Source organism: Myotis brandtii, unplaced genomic scaffold (genome assembly GCF_000412655.1).
Source record: "Myotis brandtii unplaced genomic scaffold, ASM41265v1 scaffold483, whole genome shotgun sequence".
NCBI lineage: Eukaryota > Metazoa > Chordata > Mammalia > Chiroptera > Vespertilionidae > Myotis > Myotis brandtii.
Genome location: NW_005368456.1, coordinates 698,035 through 715,469, shown reverse-complemented (window position 1 = coordinate 715,469; position 17,435 = coordinate 698,035). Strand labels below are relative to the sequence as shown.

At 43.6% G+C, this 17,435-nt stretch overlaps 1 protein-coding gene across 6 annotated transcripts in view; it reads left to right on the top strand.

Moving 5' to 3' along the window:
- LPP (LIM domain containing preferred translocation partner in lipoma) overlaps positions 1 to 17,435 on the top strand; it is a 698,664-nt gene that overhangs the window by 68,795 nt on the left and 612,434 nt on the right. For 4 of the 6 annotated variants that reach the window (XM_014547744.1, XM_014547746.1, XM_014547747.1 and 1 more), the window contains exon 2: positions 9,467 to 9,591. The gene's annotated coding sequence lies outside the window, so the exon portion shown is untranslated. Of the gene's footprint in view, positions 1 to 9,466; positions 9,592 to 13,216; positions 13,553 to 17,435 lie in introns of those variants that run through there. The other 2 variants (XM_005876265.2, XM_014547743.1) reach the window with 1 other exon arrangement.

Here is a 17,435-nt window from a genome sequence, read left to right as displayed (position 1 = left end):
TGTGCTGATCACATGGATGCTGGGTATTTCTGGTTTGTGACAGGACTTTCTCAGAGTAAGTCAATACCATGGTTCCCATTGTGATTTGGCTTCTCATGTAACTTGACTTTAGGGAGAGACTGTGTCAGTCATGCCGAGACCGAGTGTCTGTGTGCCCTTCCTATTTCTTACTGGACGTGAATGTTTGTGTTTTGGTTCTCCTCCCACAACAATAAACACAGGGAAGACAAACAAAATCAAGTGAGAGGCAGTGTAGCGTGGTAGTCAAGAGCACAGACCTTGAGCCAGATTGCCTAGATTCAATTCCCGGCTCTGCCACTGTCCAGCTCTGTGTTTATTTGTGCCTCAGTTTCCTCATCTGCAATAAGGGGATAATGATAAATGTACCTATTTCATAAGCACTGTTGGAAAGGTTAAATGAATTAATATTTGTAAAGTGCTTAGAAAATTGCTGAGCATATAACAAGTGCCCTATGAGTGTTTGCTAAACAGCAGCAGCAACATTTTCTACACTGGCCCTGCCTTCTGCTGCCATTTAAGATATTACATACTGTCATATGTTACAGCATTCTGGTTTTCTTCAAGACCTAGCCGGTAGAGGCACAGTCTGACTTCTGCTGTGTGTGGTGAGGCTCTGAGGGGTGACATGTTCACATGCTTGGTCTGGTGGATACTGGTCGTGATGCCTACTTTGACACATGAACTTCACTCTGGAAAATATGCGGCTCAGGAATACCAAGTGCAGCAATAACTTATCTTTTGCTAGAAGAACAGAGATGACCCGGCCAGCATGATTAAGTGTTTGAGTATTGACTTGTGAACCAGGAGGTCATGGTTTGATTCCTGGTCAGGGCACATGCCTGGGTTGTGGGTTCTATCCCCAGTGTGGGGCATGCAGGAAGCAGCCAATTAATGATTCTCTTTCATCATTGATGTTTCTATCTCTCTCTCTCCCTTCATCTCTGAAAAACAAACAAACAAACAACCTCCACAGAGTTTGGAGTAAAGAAAATTTGCAGCTGAGTTTATCTATTTTTAAATTTCTTCCTGGTGTTGTAGCCTGCAGCCTGTGTACCCATAGTTTTATCTGGTTGGGTCAGTAGGTGGGTACTTTTTAATTTGGTTTTAATTTGGCTCACATAAAAAGAAACAACCAAAGATTTGGTTTCTGACCAACAGGGTTTAAAGCTCTGCTGTACCACTCATGTATCGTATCCACGTGGGCAAGGATGCTGGCCACCAATCTCTGGGCATCCACATACTCTTCTTATTCTTTTTGTTTCTTCCTTGCCAAAATTAGGGTGCTGAGTGGTGATATGAGCTCATTTATCTCTGGTATGTTAGCTGCAGTTTTGAAAGAGGTTTTTAAAAATCAGATATATTTGTAGTGACTCTGATCAGCAAAAGAAATGAATTGATCATCTTAATTTTTTCTCTCCACTTGGCAATTGTGCCCCTAGGAATTCTTATTTCAGCTTCACACCTTCCTAATCCCCAAAATATTTCTGTGTATCCTGCTCAAAAATTGGAATGAAATTAAATAATCATTACCATTGTGTGGAGGGGAGAAGATTTTAATTTATTAAAAAAATTTAAAAATATGTTCTTATTGATTTCAGAGAGGGAGGGAAAGGGAGAGAGGAATAGAAACATCAATGATGACAGAGAATCATTGATTTGGCTGCCTCCTGCATGCCCCCCTACTAGGGATGGAGTCCGAAACCCGGGCATGTCTCCTGACCTGGAATCGAACCGTGACCTCCTGGTTCATAGGTCAAGAATTTCCTCACCCATAGTAAAATCCATTCTCTGTAGCTTCCATGACATATTTTTCCCTTATTGAAACATTGCTCCTTTCCCAATCTTATCAGGATAGCTCCCAGGTGCCTTTCAATACTTTTTTCTCTGACATTACCTCTGCTTAGAATACACCTCTGACCCCTAAAACTCCCCTCTCATTTTCAGCTAGTTATTGAAGTTGTTTCCATTTCCCGAGGGCAACAGTCATCCCTTCCATTTCTGTATCCTCAAGTCCAAAATAGGTGTGCAAGAGATATTTGTTGAGCAAATAAATGACAAATAATAAGGGGTAGAGATAAGGCATTTTGGAATTTGGGGTGGAAATTCTAGCTAGGTAGGGATGGTAGGTAGCTCCAGGAGAAATGGCATTTGAGCTCCCCTTCAAATCTGGTTCTAAGGATGTGGAGAAGAGCCTGGTGGTCATCACCAGTGTGCTAGCTCTACAGGACACAGAGTACCATCATCCCCAGAGTAAAATAAGGAGGGAAAGCTCAGGCGTCCATTGTGCTGGTGCCTGTCTGTGGTCTTGAGCTGGGTTATCTAATGCAGGGAAGCCTGCTTCCCCCGTACACAGCTGGCATGGCAGCAGGCTCCCCATCCTTCCTGATGAATGGTCCTGGAAGAAAGGAATTCAGAATGTTGCTTGTATTTTCATCTTTACTTCTCCTTTGGAGCTGCCTTTCTGGATAGCAGAGAGGTGACCTCAGCAGCCAGAGACAGAAAGGAGCAAAATGAGTCATCTCAGGCCCTAATGAGGTTCATGAGGGACCCTTCCTGGGACTGAGGTCAGATGAGGTTATGCTGTGCCCAGGGTGAGTTTTGCCTGGGGCTCCAGGCGGGACTGGAGCAGAGCTGAGCTAATTTTACCCACAGGAGCTGACTGTGCTGAAGGGCAGGGCTTATGACATTGGCCTTATCATCCTGTGATGCCCAGAGAGCTCCCAAGGTACAGCCCCATTCTGTCTGGGCTGTTTTTCTCCTCCAGTTTAATATATTTTTCCATTAGGTGTGCATATCAGCAGGCAGGATGCTGAAGAGCAAAGAGCTTCGGGTTTTGTGGAAGGCAGGCAATGGAGCTGGATTTGGATCCTGTCTCCACCCCTTGCTTACGAGGCAGCTGACCTTGGGCAAGTTATATAAATTCTCCGAGTCTCAGTTTCCTCATTTGTAAAATAGTGCATATGTCTGTGCCCTAAGATTGCTCCTTGGTTTACACACTAGGTGACACTTAGCAAGCACTCACTCTGTGCCAGTCACTGCTGTGGCTGCTTTATTCATGATGATTCATCTAATCTTTTAAACAAACCTATGAAGAAGGTACTATTGCTAACACTGTTTTACAAACAAGGAAATAAGGACAGGAGCAGGCATTTCTGGAGGCTGACTCTGTGGGGCTGCGCAGAGCAGATGGGCTAGGTGTGCAGCCGGCATGCTTTTGAGGTACTGAAGTGTTCAGGGGCAAATCTGGAAAAGAAAGAGGTCAAGCAAGAAATTCTCAGGAAAGAGCTAGTATTTGCACTATACCCAGGTTTTCTGTTACATGCTATAGAATTTACGTTGACCACAAGCTAGTTTGTGTAGTTCTGATTAGCTTACGACACGTACCACTGGTCCCTTATGGTCTCTTAGGTTTGTGTGGCCCATTATTGTAAAGTGAAATACTTTCCCTTCACAGAGGCATGGGAGGGTCCTACGTATAGACGGATGTAGGTCTTTACTTGAGGAGATCAATCAGTGGAGGAATGGATGATCAGTTAATCGATCTATTGTCTTTTATTTTCTCTCTTCCATCTATCAGGATTAAGTGCAGGAAAGACGTCTCACACATTTTAAATGGAAATGGATTAAATCAGGGGAAAAGATACCAATAACATTGTTGGGAGAGATGGAGCCCTGGGAGCCAGGAGGCTACATCTGGAACTATTGAGTTGAAGAATTTGTTCCAAAGCCACAACCAGGGATAAAGACATTAGGAAGCCACTGTGGAGGCCTCTCAAACTTTTTCTCAGCATCCTCAGAGTTGGTGGCGGAACACTGTATTGTCCAGTAGAGCGGCATTTTGACTCTTAAGGTTCCACAAAGTTGGTTGCCACTAGGAATAGCAGCAGGGTGAATTAGCTCCACATTCACCTTCTAAGTCTCACTTGAGTACATCTAATTGCTGGAATCTGATTTACTAGTTTCGAGGGAGCATGGGAAATGTAGTTTTTAGCAGTCTACTTCTGCCATGCAGTAGGGCACTTTAGAGGGGGAAAGGAGCTCTCATTGAGCCAATTGAGAGAATGTGTCCAAAATTACTCCAAAATACTTAATATGCACCATTAATTATAATATTTGCTAATTTAATAAGTGAAAAAGTCTATACAAAATAATGAATATGTCAGTTTAGAAAACACTTTGAAACATTAAGTGAGATAGCATCTATAAAATACAAAAGAGTCTATATATATATGGCTAAGTGACTGACCATATGTTCGCCCATCCGTCCGACTGACCGGCCAGTACATATGACGTGCACTGGCAATTTAAAAATAAACATTGACTCACGCATGCACGATACATATAAAGCTCTCACTGGTGACAATCTCATGTGTGTGTTTCAATCGTGAATTTGGTTGACACTTCTATTACAGAGAAAGGGCGAATAGCGATATTAAAATATTTCTTCTAATTTCCTGTGAATGTGCATGAATCTGTGCACTGGGCCACTAGTTAAGTATGATAGTCTACTTAATATATTTTTTTATTTACGTAAAATATATAACATTAATATACTTAGTATTCTGAAAAAGCAGGCCATTTATCCAAATTCGTTTTTGATGTTTTTTAAAAATGTATTTTTTATTGTTGATAGTATTATAGATATCTCCTACTCTCTCGTTCCCCACCGCCCCCCCCCCATTTATTTTTTAAGTTTTGACAACAGTGGTTGACTTGTAGTTTTTTAGTTCAGTTTAATCTTCTACAGGGAGTTATGCCTTGGACAGTTGTTCTGTTTATATAATTTGGTCACAAATGTTTCTTAAACGCTTACTGTAAGCCTGACTCGGGTCTAGATTTGGCACTTTGGGCAAAGGTCAGTCATGGGTTCTTCCACTGGGAGCCCTCACTGGAGAAGGGAACAAGTCAAGTTCATCATAAGAATAGTACAAGGAAGGTCATGATTGGTGTCCTAGACAGCAGGCTAAGCAAATTCAGAGAAGGGAGATTATTCTGACTGGACTGAGAAGCAAGGGAGGTTTCATGCTGAGTGACAGTGGTCAGATTATTCACCATTGGAGGCAGTAACATCTCTTTAACAGGTATTTACAAATGTGGTGGAGTGTGTTTTTTGTTTTTGTCTCAATGCTGGAGGCCAGACCACCATTGCCATGCAGTGCTCAGAGCCAGAGATGCTAGACATCCTGTAACACATGAGACAATGCAGAAATAACTGTCTTTCTTCAAAGAGCAATTTTGTTCCTGTTGAGAACTGCCAATGGCCTGGAAGGATGTATAGGATATCTATCTGGGGTCTCAGGATGGGGAGGGGAAGTAGGTCAAGTAAGAGAACATGGGAGCTAAGAGTTCAGTCTGAATACGCAGAGGATGTATGCTGAGTGGCAGTGGGAAGGAGTTTATAGTGGAACAGACTCTGTGTTATTCAGAAACTTGAGATATTAGATTAAGCACTTGGACTTACTGTGTTGCCACTGGGAAGCCACTTTAAGATATTGGTGCAGGGTCCTTGGAAGCAGAAACCAAGCCTTATCTTCTCGCTGTGCATCAGTGGACTTCGGGTGCTTTCTGAATGAATGAATGCCCCAAGCAAGTTGTTTACAGCAAGTGGACTAGTTGGTACCTGAGTTTTGCCAGGTGGGAATCCTGTGGTCCTGGGATAACCTAGCAGTCAACACTTAGACTTAAGGAGAATTCCAGGAGAAGGCTTGGCAGCCTGCTAGGCAGATACTGTCTCCATATCCAAATGAAAGTGCTGTGGTCAGGCAGCAGTCCTAGTTGCCTTCACTGTAAAGAGAGAAGCTACTGTCTCAAGGATCTTGAAGAAAAGAGGGTTTCTTTTATTGTCCTCCCTCGTGGAGCCCACAGGCCACAAGGCATGTCAGGTGCGTACTGTCCCGTCCACATTAATGCCCTTGCCTCATGAGCTTATTAAAAATTGCCAGTCAAACCAGCAATTTGCTGACAAGGTTCATGCGCTGTGACCGTGACTGCAGTTATTCTGAGGGAGCAGCTTGCTGTTCTGCATGGTGATGCTATCACACAGCAGCGTCCCCTGTGTCGGCCTGTAGAGTCTTGGTGGCTTTTTGGCATTGGGGTCAGTGCCTCGTCCTTCTGATGGGATGGGCTTTGGAGGTTGGGAAGGAAAGCTTGGGTTGGAACTGACCAAACACAAATGTAAGCATTTCCTTGTTAGTTCCTCTCTAAGGTTTCATTTCTGAAATCTTTCAGGAGAGAGAAAGAGGTGTATAGGTTTGGGGATCGCCCCAGAGTCCTCATTGTATGTCTCAGAGAAGGACAGTGACTTGCCCAGGGCACCTCCTACGGCAGGTTTTCAGGGCACTCTGCTGCTGATGAAGTGTGTCATGTGCACTGGGCTACTGGCTCAGCTTCTTACTCTGCTATGAACCCTCAGGTTTCTCATCTGTAGAATGGCTGTCTTCGTCGGATGTGGTATTAAGCATTCCAAAAGGTGGGACAATGAGAGCTTTGTTGACTACAAAGAAATACAGAAATATTTCCTTTTATTCCTGATGTTCACTTTTATGGAGCAGTAATCATTGGGACCATCTTTAGAAAAAGATTGGAGCACTGAAGACACTGCTGAGTTCACCCCAATCACAGAACCCTTCTGAAGAGTCCACTTCCCCACTGCACAGTGAGGAGATTTTATGCTCAGATTTGGAGGTACAGCCCTGAGGGAAAACATGGTCAAACCTTGGAGTTGTGAGGAGTTGGGGATATACTCTTGCCTGAAGCCAGGGACTCATGTAGCAATATGATGGGAGAGTTTCTGGGAAGATGGGTTGGGGCCCCTCCTGGAGCCCCTGAGTGCTCGCCCGAACACAGCTGCACATTATTTTTTGTGCAGTTCAGAGCACTGGTGAGAAGTCAGCTGGGAAAGCTGTGATGAAATGGGGTCAACCTTGCAGCACCTTCAGGATGTGTGGGAAGCCTGGGGTAAAAGTCAGGCAAGAAACAAGGAATCTTGCAGTTGGAGCAAAGGCCTCAAAATAGGGTGATTCCCAAGTTTTTGGCACATCCTAAGTGTTTTTTGTTTGTTTTTTTTTTGTAATGGTTCAACTTTTTACTTAAGGTTATAATAAAAATGATAATATTTTATATAAGTATAGAGCTGGGAAGTTTTCAAGAGTTTTCACACCCATCAACTCCTTGGTTTTGCTCAGCATCACCGGGAGATGGAAGATAGAGTTCTTACCCCTTTTTCACAAATAGAGAAATCAAGACTCAGAGAACAGGTGGAATTTCTCAGGCTGCTTAGCTGGTCGATGTGGAAGCTGGGAGGATGTCACATCTAATACTCTCTCCGGTGCCAATTATCTGGATCAGTGGTTTTCTCAAACTCACTTTCTGTACCTCTATACACCCTTGACTGTGTTGGCTGACATTCTTGGAAGCCCAAATGGCCATGAATTTCAAAGGTCCTAGAGACAAGCTGTAAGATTTTAAAGATGAGCTATAGGTAATTTGGGATACAAAAGGTGTTCGTCCTTCTGGCTCTTTATAGCTGTCTAGGTTTGTTCAAGTTGAAAATGTCCATGAGAGCACGGAAGGAACGAGAAGGGCCTCTGTCACTTATTGAGCATCTCCTTCGCCATGGACACAGTGCTACATACTTTTCCATCTGTGGACTTAGATACATTTATAGATGGGGCGATTACAGTATTTACTGTAATATTCTGTTAAGCAACTTGTGTATATACATATTCAAAAAGTTAATTCTCATAAAAACCTAATTTGGTTGATAGCATTATTATTTCCCATTTTATAGACAAGAAAAATTGAGGTTTAGCGAGATTTAAATAACTCGCTTGTGAGAACACAGGTCCTAAATAGCCTATAATCCAAGTTTTCTAGTTTGAGAATTCTTTCTTCCCTGTTACACTTCATATTGCCCATCTCACTGATTAAATGCAGAGCTGCTTATTACAGAGATATGTCTCAGACCTTGGAGGTTATAGGAATCAGAGCCAGAAGGTGCTATGAAGACCTCAGAAGGCTGGAGGTTTTCAAGCTCTGCTCCTCGAACCTGGGAGACTCCAGGAGTGGCTTTGGGGTTGGGCTGGGTGATGGGTGGGTGAGATGACAAATGATGAGAGAATAGCAGGGAAGGGGACTTCTGGAGCCCAGGCTGAGCAGTCCTGTTATTTACAAGCTGAACATTTGCAAAGCATATCATTAAAAAAAAGCTCCGTTGTTAGGGAAAGGAAAGTTTGAAACTCATTGTTCTAGCCTAGTTCGTCTTTTTACTACAACGAAAGTGGCTTGGTAAAAGTCATAGTTGCCAGGGGTCCTGGAACTTTTCCCCTTTTTCAAGGAGATGTGCTTTTTGTGCACCTCACTCTGAGGCCTCCAGAGCACCTGGCTGCAGGTTCAAGGGTCAGGCAGCCTCTGAGAAGCTTCCGTCAGAAGCTTCAGGTTACCCCATGTGCAGAATACTTGACCTGTATCTTTCAGCTTGGCTATGTCTCCCCTTTGGACCTTGGGAACCTCACTGAGATTAGTTTCCTGGCCCAACCTTCAGACACATTGTCTAACTGAATACCTGTGATTATTGAGTGTTCACTGTGTACACAGTGCCGGGAACACAGGCAGGGTTTCTGATGTCACGGGTCTGGTGAGGAGACAGAAACAAATAAGGACTTTTGTCAAATGTTTTTTTGGACATGGTTATGTTTGTTATATATGATCATCATGTGTGATAGTTACACGAGGATGATATCATCTCCAATAAATAGAATAGAGAGAGAGGCTGGACAATGGGAAAGGTTAGGGGTTGCTTGCCTTGTGAGTTAGTTAATTCTGGCCTTTCCACGTACTCTCTCTGGAATTGGCCAGTTTACTTTTCCTTTAAGTCTTCCTTTCTCATCTGTAATGTGGGAATGAGACTGATCAGCTCACTGGGTTGTTGATGGGATTAAATGGCATAATGTATGCAACCTGCTTAGTACAATGCTCAGCCCAGAACAAACACTCATTCAATTGTAGTGGTTATTGTTATTATTAGTATTTGGCAGTGAGGAGCCAAAGATACTATTTTTTAAACCCATTAATGGTGTAATTGGAATTTTGGGTCTCAAATAAAACCACTCTACTTTTAGAAATACACTCTAATAGTGTTAAAAACAAAACAAAACAAAGACTGTAACACCTTGGCCTGCAACAACTATGGTATGGGCTTCAGTTGACCTTTCTGAGTTATCTCTGTTTGCACCCGACTGTCCACCTCTGCCACTAGTGCTCACACATCTGTGTCACAAATTAATTTAGTCAGTGCTTCTCTCCAGTGTTGAGCACAGGAAACAGATGACAAAATGCAAAGCAGAAAACAATCATCATTAAGCTGTGTGTTCAACTGCCTTGGGAATGGCTTTCTGGGGAAAATCCGGCCCCTCCATAATGACATTGATGACTTGGATCTTTGCAGAAATTGAAGAGAATCCTGGTGACTAGCGTGTTGGGAGAGGACTGAAGGAAGCCAGACCAGTTGCTGCACTCTCAGATCTTCTTGGGTGCCCTCTGGCTCCCAGGTGACCTGCAGCAGGACCTCTGGTATGTAAATGGGCCTCTTCCCTGCCTTAAAATTTTGTCTCAAATCTTAAGGTGTGGCTGGGAGGTTTTTATTAATTAATTTATTTATTTGCTTATTTATTTATTTAATATTTTTGTTGATTTCAGAGGGGGAAGGGAGAGAGAGGTAGAAACATTAATGATGAGAGAGAATCATTGATCAGCTGCCCTCTCCTGGGGGTCTAGCCCAAAACCTGGGATGTGCCCTGGCCTGGGAATTGAACCTCGACTCCCCAGTTCATAGGTCGATCCTCAACCACTGCGCAACACCAGCTGGGCTGGGGAGGTTTTTAATGGGTTGAAATTTATCTTTTGTATCTGCAACTTGAAATATCCTGTTCCCCTGAATTTGTGCTTGGGAGCTCCCTCAGTGCTCTCTGGTCAGTAGCTCCTTACTGCATGCTTATTTCCCCACGGGCGTATTGCAGAGAAACTGGAGCCTGTGTTTCTAACAACTTCTCCAAGGAAAACACTGCAGGTCACATTTCCGGAACTGAGAATTTCAGGGGTCTCCCAAATGTCCATCTCTATTATCTCCTTTGGGCCAGGCATTTGCTTGTAGTTGAAAAGGGAGCGTTTGTCTTGAGCATTCCTGTAAACTTGTGTGACTTGGCACTTGGAAACTTGACAGTTACTGCTGACCTTCAACTGCAAGAGGGAGTAGTATATAGACATAACCTGTAGAACATCAGATGATTGCCCTGTAATTCCAGAGCCTTAATGTTTCTTTGTCTTGAGAATGACCTCACTGCTTTTTGAATTTGTAATGGAATGCACAGTCATTTACAAGTAATCACACAATGATCCCTTACACTTTGTACTGCCTTCCCGTTCTCCAGAGGGCTTTCACTCGCATTATCTCATTTGATCCTCATAACTGCCCTAAGAGGTAGACAGAGGGTCTGTGTTAATCTCCAATTTTCAGGTGTAGAAACCAAGGTTTGCGAAAGCTTAAACTGTTATTTAGAGATCGTACAGCTACCAGAAGTGCACCTGGAATCTTGAACAGTCTAACTACTAAACCAGTGTTCTTTTGGGTACTTACTCTTGCTGTGACCTTGGGAATATACTTAACACCTCTGCTTGACAGTTTCCCTATAACTAAATTAGGTAGAAGACTCCCTCCAGGGGTAACTGCTAGAGGGATTAAATGAAACTATCTGGGAAAGCAGTTACTAACCCATAAAGCGTGCTTCTAATGTGAGGCATTGTCGCTACTTGTACCTGAAATCCAAGTAGTGCCATGAACTGTGACAAAAAATAAATCTTACCCCTTTTTGTGAAGACAACATGTTCTAGAATGATGCTGGGGTTGTCAGGGGTCACGAACAAACTCCCAGCCCCACGATGGGCAAGACTGTCCCTACTGTCCTGCCTGCAGGCCACGAGAACACTTGAGTTGGGAAGACTCTATTTTTTCTACAGAGCGCTCTCTCTTCATGTTCCTTGGAACAGTCTTGCATCTTAGAGACAGTTTTAGATCTGGCAGGACTGGAGAGCAGGAGTGGGGAGCTGGGAATGGGCTCCCGAGCTTTGTCCATGGAGGACAGGAATGTGGCATGGTGATGAGGTAGAGGTAGATGAGGAACTGGCCTGGAAGACCTAACTTCTCCCATTTCTCAATGACTGGGATTTAGTAGGGTACATCTTGTGAATCCATAAGGCCAACAGTATATATGTAGAACAGTAACACTTACTGGAAAACCCCAAAAGGATGGATTTCAAGTTGGCAACAGATGCATTAGAAGCTAGCAGTGTGATATGGTCAGGAAACAGCCAGAGTAACTGAGGGATGAGGCCTGGGATAGCTTCATAGGGAGCCAGATTTTGTTTCTATATAAGGAAGAACTTTTTATTGGAAAGACAGAATTTGCAGCTGCAGGAGTTGTTGTGTAGGAGATGTTCTCCACCTCACCAGAGACCACAGGGATTCATTAATGGGGGAGAAGGGCATCGGCTCAATGGCCTTTATGGTCTTCTTCTTTGAGATCCAAGGTCCACTGGTTGTCAGTGGTCAAGACATAAGAGGAAGAGAGGTACAAATGCAATAAGGGATGAAGGACCCCTTTGTGGATGTGGAAACTGATCTCTAAATGCTATTTGCAAAATGGATGGTAGAGATGCTATCATTCTGGTTTTCATACCTATCCCTGTAGCTCTCTCCTTGGTCCTTGGTTTTTAGAATTCCCAGGCCATCCACGGGCAGCTATTTTTCATGGACTATCTCTTTCATCTGTTAAAACCTTCCTGTGGCAATATTGGAAGGGACTTTGAGATCCTCACAGGATGACAATCTTTCTATAAGAACCACTGGGTCTGATGGCTGGTCTAGTAACAAATGACCAACTCTTTACCTTCTTCAGGCCTGCCTCTGAGACCTCCTGGGAGTATGGCAGTGGTGAGATCTCTGTGCTGAGTTTTGGTTCTGGCATGTGGTGGAAGGTTCTCTGATCCTTTCCTTATCATTTAATAGTCACTTATGTTTGTGTCCATTTATTCAACATGGCAACAAATAAGAAATGTCTGCAAATTTCCAGGCGCTTGAGGCATCCTTGCAAAAACAAGTAATCAACATAAATGTATCAAGACTATTTTTCTAGACCAAGTAGAAGCTACTTTCAGAACTCATAGTTGGACAATCTTGGGATAGCTACCCAGTTTGTAGGTGAAACCATATAAGCTACAAGAGGAGAACTGATTTGTCCCAGGTTTTAAGGAGTGACTGATCTGGATTTAGGGCTTGGGTCTTCTTGCTCCCTGACCAATGCTGTTTATTGCTAGAAGATTCTCTTGGGATGAGAACAAGTAGCCTCATGGTGCAAGCCCAAAAGCTAGGAAGTGGGTGGTAATTCTAAAAAAATGGCTCATCTGACCTACAAAAGCCTTTACAGCCAATAGCAGAACAAAATCATGCTAAGAAATAGAATCACCAGGAAGCCAAGATATGGATTCCTTTTGCTGAGCAGACCCTTCTTTACCCATCCCGCTATTTCCCCCAGCATCTCTTTTCTCTCTCCTTTCTCCTCCTCTAAATTAGTCTGGAGTTATTTTAGACCACATTCATTCCTGACTGACTTCACTGGTCCAATTTAGTCATTGAACACTACTCAGGAACTTCAGATTGGAATTAACCTTACAAGTTAAATGGGGCATTCCACACTCCTATTTTGAACTCCCCAACCCCCAAACCCTGAAAGTCTGGTTTTGTTCTGGGTCTTCCCACCTGGTATCCATCCTATGAAAAACTCATGCAAAACTAAGTTCCCAGGAGAATTCTCTGCCCAAGAGAGTCAGGGATTGGGCTCCAAGAGTGGGGATTGTTTTAGACTCACCTGTCATTAAAAAAAACTGCAGATGGATTCTTGGTGACCTCTTCAGGTGAATCCCGCCAGATACCTCCCCTTACCCTGAATTAATAGAGTGACTTCATAAATGTAGTTGTATTCTCCCATGACCCCATTCCTAAGGTGAGCTTATAGACTTTCAAACTAGTCCCTCCCTTGTTTGGGTGGTGGAGCATGCGGGACAGTTTAGACTCCACTTCTTTTGGGGTTAAACATTTACTCCGAGTAAGGAATTCTGTCTTAAGTGGGGCATTTTCTTCAAGTGCCAGAGGACAGAAGGGTGATTTTTCTGACATCCTCCAGCCTGCTTCCCCATATATGGAAATGTTTACCCACCACACTGATCTATTGGAAGAGAAGGAGGTGACTCAGGGTTTAGGAGAAGCAGGATTTGAATTCTTGTTTCCAGAAACCAAGTCTCTCCCCTCCCCCACTCCCCCCCATCCCTCCCCTCCATTCCTTTGCCCCTTGTTCTGGAAGCAGAGAAGAGAATGTCTCAGTGCTGTTCCCCTCTGGCCTTGGGATCACCTCCTTGCAAAAGGACTCCGGGTGTGTGAGAGGGAGTGAGAGCCAGCGGAGGGCCAGCTGCCTGACATCGCGTGAGTACATCATTATTGCCAGAGCAAATGGCATTTCTGCTCCCAGACCCTGGGTTTATAGCCCTGACAGCTAGCTCGCTTGCCCAGCGATGGGACTTGTTACTGAGAGCACTGTTGCTTTAATTTGGGGTGTGGACAGCTGCTTTCCCAGGGGAGTACTCCTCACAGTGGGATTTAGAACCAGGCTCTGCTTGAGAAAAAATTCTATTTGTGTATAGAAAATTTAGAGATATTTTTTCCCACCTGAGGCCTAGCTTGAATTGGGTAGAAAGATAATTTGGGAGTGATGTCTGTCTGATTGCTAGGGCTAAAGCAACAAGCCAGAAGGGATGTTTGGGGATGCGTGGGCAGGGATAGTTTTAGCTTGAAAAGCAGGGCTATGGTTGGACTTACTAGTATGTACTAGTTGCATCTGCACAGCATCCACAGTCTGGAAAAATATCTGGTTTGCAGGACATTTGTGTTTTTTATTTAGTATATATTTTTATTGATTTCAGAGAGGAAGGGAGTGGGAGAGAGAGATAGAAACATCAATGATGAGAGAGTATCATTGATGGGCTGCCTCCTGCCTGCCCCCTACTGGGGATCAAGCCCACAACCAGGGCATGTGCCCTTGACCAGAATAGAACCTGGGATCCTTCAGTCCACAGGCTGACGCTCTATCCACTGAGCCGAACCAGCTCGGGCCATTTGTGTGTTTTTTGATGGACTGTCAGAGATGGAAGGACACTTAGAGATTATTTAGTTGATCTGTCTCATTTTATAGCAGGACAATGGTCATGGAGGCCCAAAGTGCGCAGCTCTTTTGCTGTGCGGGTACATGGCTAATTAGGTAGGATTAGAACACAGATCTTCTCACTCTGTTCATTCTTCCTTCCACTGCACGTAAGCTCTTCCTTCAGGCAAAGGCTGAGAACATGCCCATTTTGCAGATGAGAATATTGAGATGCAGAGATGCCAGAATTGCCCACATTTACTGATCTAATTGGTGAGAAATAGACCACATTCTCCCAGTTCAGATATCTTACAATCATGTTGCATGGACTTAGATACCAGAATTTGTTTTTTATTTTTTTTATTTTACTCCCCTCTCCCACCTCTTTGGTTTCTACTTGTCTTTCCCTGCTTTTGATCATGTGAATGCTGTTTGAGTGTGAGCTGCTACCTTCTGATCTGCTTTGCTGCCTATATCTTTTTCTTTTCTGAAAGGGGATGATAGCTTTTCCAAAAGGCAGAACTAAATAGTGGAGCCCTTTATTTCAGTTTTATCTGTGTCAGTGGAAATTGTGAACGGGCCTTGAAAAGTCGAGCAAGGCTTTCTATCTAAGCCTCTATTACTGTTCTTGAAGCTGCAAGAATTCTGGAGTGTTATTCCCTCACATTCAAAAGTGAGCTCTGATTCTGAATAGATTTTAAGCGCATGCACACACACACACACACACACACACACACACACACACACACACACACAGACTTTTAGCCTTCTTTGGTGCAGTGGCAGCATGAGCTGCTACCTTCTGATCTGCTTTGCTGCCTATATCTTTTTCTTTTCTGAAAGGGGATGATAGCTTTTCCAAAAGGCAGAACTAAATAGTGGAGCCCTTTATTTCAGTTTTATCTGTGTCAGTGGAAATTGTGAACGGGCCTTGAAAAGTCGAGCAAGGCTTTCTATCTAAGCCTCTATTACTGTTCTTGAAGCTGCTGGAGTGTTGGAGTGTTATTCCCTCACATTCAAAAGTGAGCTCTGATTCTGAATAGATTTTAAGCGCATGCACACACACACACACACACACACACACACACACACACACACACAGACTTTTAGCCTTCTTTGGTGCAGTGGCAGCATTCAACAGACCAAGAGGGCACCGCCCCAATACAGTGCACCAGATTCCATAATGAGTAACTCTTTGTGGTCAGTTCAGTTTCCGATCAACTTAGGGTGGGAGTGGGGGCTTGCTCCAATGCAAGGAAGATGATGGAGATGTGTTTTGGGGAAGCACTTTGATGCTAGTGGCATTGTGTGGCAGATTTTAATAGAGCAAGGAAAGTGCTCTGAGACCTCCGTTTGTTCTGGTCAGTGTTGAAAATAGGGAAAGCAATTCTCTAAGCTGCTCTGAAGCCCTGGGGAGGCAGGACTTGAGCAGATCCCCCAGGTACCTATATGAATCCTGTCTTCTTCTCCATAGCCTGTGGCTGGGTGGGGATTAGTGGCCTTGCTCACATGTGGAAGGAGGCTGCCTTAAAGCATGAAGGCTTGGGATGTTTTCCTGCTGTGGTGCTGATGGACAGGGGTACTACAAGGTTAGAGTCAGTAGTACGAATGTGAATGCTACTCCTATTAATAGGAACTGATATAAATTGCTTTCTTCCTGGTGCCAAGCTTGGTGCTAAGCACTTGACCTAAATCATATAGTCACTACTACAGCTACCTATGAGTAGTAGTACAAAAAATTATTTTTAATTTTGGTAACATACACATAGCATTTACATCTTAACCATTTGAAGTGTACAGCTCAGTAGTGTTAAGTACTGTCACATGTTATGCAACCAATATCTCCAGAGCACTTTTCATCTTGCAAAATTGAGACTCTGTATCCATTGAAACATTAACTCCTCATTCTCTCCTCCTGCCACCCCCTGAAAACCACTCTTCTACCTTCTCTTTCTCAGAGTTTGACTACGCTAGGTATCTCATATAAGTGGAATCATATAGTGCTGATCCTTTAGTGAAATGGCTTACTTCACTCAGAATAATATCCTCGATGTTCATATTGTAGCATGTATCAGAATTTCCTTCTTTTTAAAGGACAGATGATATTCCCTTGTATGTATATACCTCATTTTTTATACACTTAGGTACGGTATTTTTTTTTTAACCTCCATTTATGAAGGAAGAACCAGAGGCTTCAAGGAGTTAAGTAGATTGTCCAAGGTCATGCCCTCAGTAGTGGAACTGGGATTTGAACCCAGCAGTGTGGTCAGGAGGAAGCAGATAATGGGTTCTCAACTGGAGAGTGGCACCTTTTCACACATTGCTGTGACATTTCAATAGCCAGGTGTTCTAAAGGAATCTCCCCAGGTATTTTCTGGTTTTGTATTGGCTTCTCAGAATCTGAGGACCAAATCTGAAACCTGCTTGTAACAAATAGTATGAGACTTATGGCTCCTATTTTTTTGTCCCCTTTCTTCACCTTATTCTTCCATCTGCTTCTCTCATCCCCTAGTTTTTTCACTTAAAAAAAAAGACATGGACTATGTGTATCTTTTGTCAGGTACTTTAGATACTTTCTGAAACGAGGTGAAATATGTAAACCAGTGACATGATATCAAGAAGTTTTGTAATTATGCCAGAGGAACAGCTGATCTGTGGACAGAGACTGAAGATGTACGTTTCTGACCTGGCTCTGCTGCTCACTCAGTGTCTAACTCCAGCGGTGATGCTTGCTCCTTCCTGAGTCTCAGTTTTGCTACCTGGAAGGTGGGATTGTTGGCAATGACAGTGAACAGTTCTTCTGTGCTGAGCTCTGTGCTAGGCACTCTACATGATTTATCTCTTTCAATTCTTCCAGCACTCCCACAAGACAGGTGCTGTTATCCCCATTTTGCTTGAGAAATGTAAGGTCTAGAGAAGTGGGCAAACTTGCCCACATGCCTACAGCCACAGAGTGCAAGCATTCATTATCCATGCCTGACTCCTAGCCCAGGGTGTTAGCCACAGGCCTGGGCTACTTGCCCTTCAGCAGTTTGTAAGATTTCTTTCATTCGTGGCATGCGTTTGTCTAGTTTTATTAAATCTCTATTGGATTCCCACTTGTGTGCCTGTACTGTTCTGGGCACTGATCCAGCACTGAGTTTAGAGTGAAGAAAAAGACACTAGAAA